Source organism: Girardinichthys multiradiatus, chromosome 20, assembly GCF_021462225.1.
Source record: "Girardinichthys multiradiatus isolate DD_20200921_A chromosome 20, DD_fGirMul_XY1, whole genome shotgun sequence".
In the NCBI taxonomy this organism is placed as follows: Eukaryota; Metazoa; Chordata; class Actinopteri; order Cyprinodontiformes; family Goodeidae; genus Girardinichthys; species Girardinichthys multiradiatus.
In genome coordinates this window covers 9,904,086-9,912,982 of record NC_061812.1, presented here as the reverse complement: position 1 = coordinate 9,912,982, position 8,897 = coordinate 9,904,086, and the positions used below count along the sequence as shown (strand labels likewise).

At 36.3% G+C, this 8,897-nt stretch overlaps 1 long non-coding RNA gene across 1 annotated transcript; it reads right to left on the bottom strand.

Annotated features, from left to right (window-relative positions):
- Window positions 1–1,633: 1,633 nt before the first annotated feature.
- LOC124856760 lies at window positions 1,634–2,453 on the bottom strand. Its single transcript, XR_007035417.1, has 3 exons — window positions 2,280–2,453; window positions 2,077–2,165; window positions 1,634–1,777 (listed from the first exon to the last, which is right to left on the bottom strand). It is a non-coding gene; the product is annotated as an uncharacterized LOC124856760 (long non-coding RNA).
- Window positions 2,454–8,897: the final 6,444 nt, after the last annotated feature.

The following is an 8,897-nucleotide window of genomic DNA, read 5'->3' as shown; positions in this document are numbered from 1 at the left end:
TGATCATTTCCAGGCTACCAAACTCTTCAACACTCTTTTCACACTTCATACATCATAAGCTCCTGTGGTCTAAACCCTCGCTACACTCTTATGCCGACAAACAGGAAGGAGAAACTGTCTACGTGCAGGGCAGCATGTTGCACCCTGTTGTAGCAGACAGCCATACCAACCGCAATGCAAATGAAGCAGCTGTCATAGATTAAGCTCTGCCCCTGCTTTTCTGCTAATAATAGACACTTGTAGCCACAAAATTATGCAACCCGGAAGAGCAGAGCTGCTCTTATAACCTGATGGTAAAGTCTTCATTTCTCCATAGTAGTTGACCTGAAATGCTTTTTCTGTGTCACTCATGGACTAACGCACACACACACACACACACAGGAAAAATAAATGTATTTGCTAGTAATCAGTTCCTTTACTGCTTTACCAGGGTAATGTGAGCTTTTTGGCTCTTTGAAAACTAGCTGGCACATGTTCCAAGGTTATTTAACAACTATTTGCTTAGTTTTTTTTTCCTTCATACTTTCTTGGTGTGTCAACTGCTTTTGAACTGCATCATTTCCGTCCTGCCCACCAATTCAGTTTCTAAGTAAGTGTGGCCAATATATGACGTAAAATTAGAACGACAAATACACAGAACCAGATTTCAGCTTTGATTGATCTGTATGACTAAAATGGCATTACTTTAATCTCACAGTGAGACACCTCTTTTTGTGCTGAGGAGAAAATAAAAACTGAAAACCCTAAAGTTAAAGTTTAATGTTTACCTTAAAGTGAAAACGTATGAGGAACCAATCTATTTAGGAATTAAAAATACTATGAATATTATCTGGGGTAGAAATGTGTTTGTTGATTATTAATTTGTTAATTGTAAAACATTTGTTTGAATCCCTGATAACGAGGAAGTCAACGTTTCACTGCAGTAGCTTAAAGATGACTGTAGAAACGGACAGGTTTAGGGCAATGGGAAGACCAGTACACATGTTACCTGAATGGCACATTCTCAAGTCTTACCTATTTTTAAGACAGACAGAGAGAAATGGGCCTCAGTCCTATCCCTGGATGGATAACCAAATGTCCCTTAGAGACTCTGATCAAGTTTAGACAGTAAAATATAACTTAAAACACACTTTAGTTACATTATAGTAAATAGTTGTGACATGTAAAACATTGTTGTGTATGGTTTTCTTTATGCTTAAGACATCAGATGTAGTAAAAATAATCTCACGGCATGTGGCATGGAGTGAATCATAATAAATACAAAATTGATCTCAGATGTTTCTCATTAAAAATGTACAAGTCCAAAATATTTTAAGGTGGCTAAAGATATAAATTTTCCTTTAACTTTTTCTTTAGACAACCATTTATCCGTATTTTTGTTGCCATCAAACAAAACAAAATCGATCTCTTGTATTTTTGATTTGTTGCACGAATTATTCAGAACTTGCTGTATACTGGGAACTTATATGACTTTACCTGTTTTTTTACATCTATCATGGTGGCAGCTGAGAAAGATGTTATGAGGTAAAGCCAAACCAAATGGCAACACAAAGGTCCTGCCAATGAACCATTCATTGGCACAGATAGTGCTGCACAAGACCACCCAGCATGACGTCATGTCAGTGAAATTTTTTTTATTATTTTGATGGGGTGTGTGGGAATTGAAGTAATGACTGCTTGATGTATTTAGCTGTTTGGTTTCTACCAAGAAGGTGGAGTCACGTTAAGCTCCTGTTAAGTCTTATGCTGGTTTTGCCACTTGTGCCACCAAAAGGACCTTTATGGGAATATGAAAAAACAAGAGCACCTATTCAAATACAGCTAAGGTAAAATGTAAAACAAAATTAGAACACTTATAAAATAGTATAGTAATAGAAAAAAAGGCTGTAATCATTCTTTCAAAATGCATATGATAGAAAATACCCGGATAATTCCAAAGGTTAGCCACTGGACAGCCAGTCACCCTGTGTTCTTAGCCATACAGGTAACATTGTGCAACATTCAGTATATAGGTGTTGATATTGATTCAATGTTCGCCTGACATGTCAAACAACAGGATGCTTGTAATCTCCCAACCTTGTCTGTGAAGCTTGTCTGCAGCAGGGAGGGGATGTCTGCTGGGGCTGAATCAGACTAAATATCCTTTTTCACAATAGTCATACTTGCTGTGCAAACAGTAGAGGGACAAATCGGAGAGTTATAAAACAATGACAAGAAAACTGAGTAATTCTTAAACTAACAAGCAAACTTTGATGTTGGAGGCCTCTCGATCGTCATACCTGAAGTCTTTCATACAATAAAAACAGTTCAAAAAGGCATCAAGGTGGCGGTTTGGGCAGTCTTTGAAGAAATTAATCAAAACAAACCCAAACGTACTGACCAAAGAGGAAGTTACTTCACGCAGCCTTTGACTTCAGGAATTTTCATTGTTTCAGGGGAACAATTAACCTCGCTCCTGGAGGCTATTTTAAACACCTTTCCAAGCCTAAATGAAGACAACAGAGAAGGGATTTCTTACAGAACAGCAGAGTTCAGGTTCAAATTCATCACTCAACGAGAACTGCTTCAGCCTTTGTTTTCCAATTAATAGAAGACTAGAGAGCCCATTAAAAAAAAATAACTAAATAATAACAAAATAACTCTGCATGTGAGGCTTTGCTGTGGTTAGGTTTGTCATATTTCTTTCCAAAAGAACATCAAATTGAATGAACTTGAGTCTGAGAGCCTATAGGCCTTTGAACATAATATATCACGATGGCGCACCCAGGTGGATGAAAGCTCAAATAACGCCTAAAATCTCAGGTAGGTCTGTTACATGACTTAACCCAGAGGTTCTGAAGTGATCACTGAGGGGAGTGGAAGTTGTTGCAGCTGTATTCTCTGTTGAGTAGACTCAGGGTCATTCCCACAGAGTTCAGTGTGTAATGCACACTTTAACACACAATATACATAAATATATGTTTCTAAATTTGGTTTTGCAAAGTATTTCTTCCCCATTGTTTGCTTTTTAAAGTCTTTGTATTGCACTTTGTAATATTAATTTTGAAGGTGCTAGATAAATCATATTTTACCCACTTATTGTTATTAAAATGGTGATGATGTATATGGGTTTTGACAACCAAATTATCGTATATATTTGCACATGCTGTAATATTGAGCTTTTTAGTGCTTTCTTAGGCATAGAGAGTTAAAGAAGGAAAAACAGCATGAAAAAAATCAAGTGAACTTCAGAACAGTGAAGCAGAGCAGCAAATCTGAACAAACTAAAAGTTGGATTTGTAACACAAACAGTGCAGACACTCTAAAGCTCTACACTGTTAAAATGTTTTAAAAAAATTATAGTAAAAGGACAATAAAGTTAGTACTACGATAAAAGACAATTAAAGCAAAAAATAAAAAAATAAAAAAATCCATGCACAACAATTAACCATAAAACTGTGTCTAAATTACATGTTTGGAGCTTCATTCATTACATTTTAACCTCTTTTTGGAAGAAATAAGATGTAAAAATATTGTATCAGCACATCCATTTTCCCAAGATAAACTTTTTGTATCTTCCAGGAAAGTATTTCTTACTATATAGATCATATATATTTATTCTTTATTCAGTAGAAGAGCAAAACATAAAGTAAACTGATTGGTATTCATTTTGCATGAATTGATAACTTTTTCTTCTCTCCTTTTTGTTGCATTTGTGATAAGTTTGAGTTAATAATTTTTAACTTTACCACAATATTGTTGAAGGCCATTAATTCTCATAGATTGAATACTGTGGGCTTCTTTTACTGTTAACAAACAAATATTTTCCTTAGGTACCTATCTCTAATGGTCACTGGGCGAAAGGCGGAATACACTCGAGATCACAGAGCGTCAGGTCATTTCCTGTAACATTGTTTTAAATGGTGTTATGGGAAGTGATGTAGGCATGTTCTTCATCGCTATTCCAGAGGTAGATATACTACTTCCTTTTCATTTAGCTTTCACCTGGACATGAAAGTTACATTCCTGTTTGTAATCCCCAACAGCGATGTTCCAATTGTTGAGTTGATGACTGAAAACTACTGGCAACACTGAGCCTTAAGGTGACAATAAACGAGCGGACTTCAACAGTCTCTAGTTGTCCTTCCTGTATTCTGACTCATACACCATCTTGTTTGCTGCTCAAACTTAATCCTAACCTACTACTCTGGAACAATACCTGTCCATCACAGGCCAAAACAGAGACACACAGGACAACAACCATACATGCACTTAATAACTCTTAAGGGCAGTTTAGATTGGCTAATTAACCTAACGTATTTTTTTGGACTGCGGGTAAAAGTCTGAGAACCCGGAGACAACCCATGCATGACTGCGGGTAAAAGTCTGAGAACCCGGAGACAACCCATGCATGACTGCGGGTAAAAGTCTGAGAACCCGGAGACAACCCATGCATGACTGCGGGTAAAAGTCTGAGAACCCGGAGACAACCCATGCATGACTGCGGGTAAAAGTCTGAGAACCCGGAGACAACCCATGCATGACTGCGGGTAAAAGTCTGAGAACCCGGAGACAACCCATGCATGACTGCGGGTAAAAGTCTGAGAACCCGGAGACAACCCATGCATGCACGGAAAGTACATGCAAACTCCATGCAGAAGGGCCCTGGCTGTGTTATAAATGTAGATACCTGTGCAGCCACATTCAAGTCATGCAACCTGGAAAAAAATCAAAACACAAAAGAAAGTCCTTAATATGGGCATAATTTATGTGGCACTTTTCCAGTCATACCTACCAATCAAAGCACTTCACACTAGAGTCACATTCACCCAGAACAGAAGGGAACTTGAGGTTAAGTGGCTCACCCAGCGGCACATCGACATGTGGCAGGAAAAGGCTGGAAATTATCCCACAACTTGCAGATTGAAAGATAGCTACTTGTCCCACTGAGCCACAGTTGCCCCAAATATGTATACAAGATAATATAAAATGGTAGCATATATTTATGTTGAAAACTAAATAATAGTTGCGGTACAGTATGAGGACTTTAAAGGTTTGATTAAGGTGATCTCAGGTGAGTCAGTTCAAACAAATCTGGTAAATGACATTTTAAATGTGACATGGAACAGAGCCTCTGCACTATCATTCATAGATGTATAGTAAAAAAGTACATAAACCATAGATCAATTTAATTTGTAGAACCTGATATTAGGTGTTAGTATCTATCAACATGAATGGCTCAATTTGCTTCCTGAGTTTCATCTATGCCTACACACCTTTAATCAGAGATACCGTATGTCTGAGGAAGTTGCTGACAGATTAGTACATACCACTAATATAGATTATATTGATGTACCCATGTGAGGAAGCAGGATGTGTCTGGGACAAATACACTCACAAAGGCCACTCCTGTATTACTGAATGTTGGAAGAATACAATCTTTTATAATATTTGCTTTTGGTGTGTCACCTCCTGAAATATCTGACATCCCATTTTATTCTTGATCCAATCAATTGTTAAAATGCAAGATGTTGGTTAGGCAAACTTGCATCTTTTCAGGGGTGTATTTAGTGAGAGAACAAGAGATGATATGGTATGGATTGATAAAAATCCATTCTGATCTTAACAGTAGTACGTTTTTAGATTCGAGGTCCAGCAAATCACAAGCTGTGTTGAAGAATCTGTGATGAGTATAGAATAATTAAATCCAGATTTGACAGGCTGTGTTGTATGATTGTACTCTTGTTCCAATCTAGAATGGCTCAATTGCTGTAAAAGAAACAAAAACTTGCTGTTTTTGTATGTTTCTTGTCTAAACAAAATGATATAAGGGAGTCAAGGCTGTTTAAATAACAGTGAGGTGGATTTTCACTTTAAGGCCAAAGTAGAAGCTGTGAATCAGCTACCATCTTCTGCCCCAAAAGCCACCCACAGTGGCATCAGCAGTACTGTTGTCAGTGCTTACACTGTGCACAACACAAAAGGTCACCATTTTCACAATTGATTAAACATGCAAGTAACTAACCACCCACTTGGCCATGCCACCCTGGGATGTGAGTCATATTGCAAATATCATAAATCACCACTGGAAATGCTTTTTTTAAAGTAATACTCTAACCAATCTGTTTAAAATATGTTTTAAAAGAAGCCATTTATAGAAGATTTTATTTAGTTTACCAAACTTAAACCAAAGCACCCAAAAGGATTTAGGCTAAAATCTGTCAACTTGAGCTATTTTCTATCAACCTCAGAAGAAAGTAGAAATCTAAAATACATTTTATTGTACATGTTAAATCATCAGCCTACATTTTGTGAACATTTCACCCTGAACTACATCAACAACCAAATAAAACATACAATTCTTGCCCTAAAGGTTTTGATTTTTTTAAATCATGCACATTTTTTGGATACCCTAAATCTAAATCATTAGTGACACATTGTGGTCATCCACGGTATTTCATGAGAATCTTGTTCTAAAACCAAATACCAAATAACAAGCACAGCAGGTGCCAGCTGAGAAAATAAAAAGAAGAAGAAAACAAGTTTGAATTATGAGAATGTTTGTCCACTCAACGTGTTTTATTTTCTCAGCTGGCATAAGCAGAGCTCTGGAAGAATCTCATCTTTTTGTTGAAGGGAGAGCTTGTTTTTACTGTAAGAGAAAGAAAAAGATGAAGTGTAACTATTTCTTAGATCAATTAAGAACCTGAAAACAGAATGGTGTAACTTGAAAAGTTTTGCTAATTTTAGATGCTTTTTAGGAATTGTTTTCTATGATTACCACACACTGCTTGTATAAAAAAGGACAGGTGTACACAAAAATATTTATTGCATTATGAAGATAATCACAACAGCGTATCTTGAAATATGTGCTTCTCATTCCTTTTTTTTTTTTTTTACTTACAAAAATTCCTTTTAAGGATTATGCTTGGAAAGTATAAAGAAAATACAGAGCTGCTGCTGAGAATTATATTCCACTAGCAGAGGGAAAAGTCCTGTGCTAATTAAGGTCACATTGCAAAATCCTTGAAACTAATCTACCAGCTTGAGATAATTAGAAATATTTCCCAAAGAGACCGGTCTTTCATTTAGGGACCCTCCAACATACTTTATGGAAATACATGTAATGGCTTTCAAGAAAAATGCTTTCCGAGGTTTAAGGGGGAAATGTAAAAAAAAAAATGAAAACAAAAATGTTGCATTATTTACAGTTATTTAACATTGTCACATTTTATCACATTATAGCCATAAATGTCAAAGTGATGCATCATTGTGAAGATGAATAAAAATGTGATGCTCCAAAGGTTTTACACATAAAAAACCTCAAATGTGGGAGATCCCTCTGTATTTGGTGCCCTTTACCCTTATACCCCAACATACAATATAGTGCAACTACAGACCCATTCAATAAATTAGATTATTGTTTAAAAGTTTAGTTATTTCAGTAACTTAGTTAATTAAGTAAAACACATTATACAGATTAACTACACACAAACTGATGTTTTCAAGCTTTTATTTCTGTTAACTATAAGGATTTTATGAAAACGCGACATTTAAGATTAGAATATTACATCAGACCAATAAAAAAAAACTTATTTTGATACAGAAATGTGGGCTTTTTGAAAGCTATGTTTTATACCTGCTTAAAGATGATTATTTTCAAAAACTATTCCTAATCTGACAATCCTATTGTGACTATAACTTGTCCACTTGTGCATAATTTAATCTCAGTGGAAATACAACTTTTCTGTGAAGGTCTCAGAGGTTTGTTGGAGAACATTAGTGAACAAACAGCATCATGAAGACAAAGAAACACATCATAAAGGTGTATTTTAACGAATAATTTGTAGAGTGAAATCTTAAAACAAAATATCAACCTTTGAACATCTCACCAAACACTGTTCAATTCATCATCTGAAAATAGAAAATGAAAGGCATGACTGCAAATTATCAAGACACAGGCAGCCATATAAGCTGATAGGCCAGGCACGGAGAATATTAATCAGAGAAGCAACCAAGAGGCTCATGGTAACTATGAAGGAACTGATCCACAGTTCAGGTGTCACACTCTGTAGACACAACTATCTGTCGCAGGCTCTACAAATCTTGTCTTCATGGAAAAACAGAAGGAAGAAAGCTGTTTTGGAATGTTTTGTATGCAGTTTCAAACCATGTCAAGAATACAGTAAAAATGGCTACAATAAAAAGAGATGCTCTGGTCAGATGACATAAAAAGTAACCTTTTTGGCCTACATGCAAAATGCTAAATGAGACTTGCTACTGTAACTGCAGTTGTTTTTCAAAGTATTAACTCATGGAGGCTGAACACAAATGAATGCCACACTTTTCAGATTTCCATCCATCGTTCTCCCCTTATCCAAGATTGGGTCGTGGGGGTAACAGAGCCAGGAGGAAAATCCATATTCATGTATTTGCTTATTATTATTTTGCATTGGTGTATCATGTAAATTCCCAGGAAAATAAGAAGTTTCCAGCTGCAATATAATGAAATGTTGATTACTTTTGCACAACAGATATTTGCCTTCATAACCACCCACCATTTATTATATCTCCATTAGTTTCACATTCCTGTGCAGTCTGATTGCTATATTCACAGGCATAACAATTTTTTACCAATAATTTATCTGCCTGTGTTCACCTAGCCAATAAATTACTGGATGTGGTTTTGTTTTTATTGTTACCTTCCTATTCTGTTATTTTGCATTTCAGTGTCTGTGGAGGCTCTGAGAGACAATGAAAGCATGTCTTTGTCTCTTTCCTGTCCTCTCAACCTGATCGAGGCCAATGGCAGCTCATCCTCGGCTTGGATTTGCTGGGGGTTATTTCCTTTTCATATTGCGTTTTCTTCTGTGCTTTCAACAGCGTTTGAGCCAGTGTACTGGCTTGCTGAGATAAAC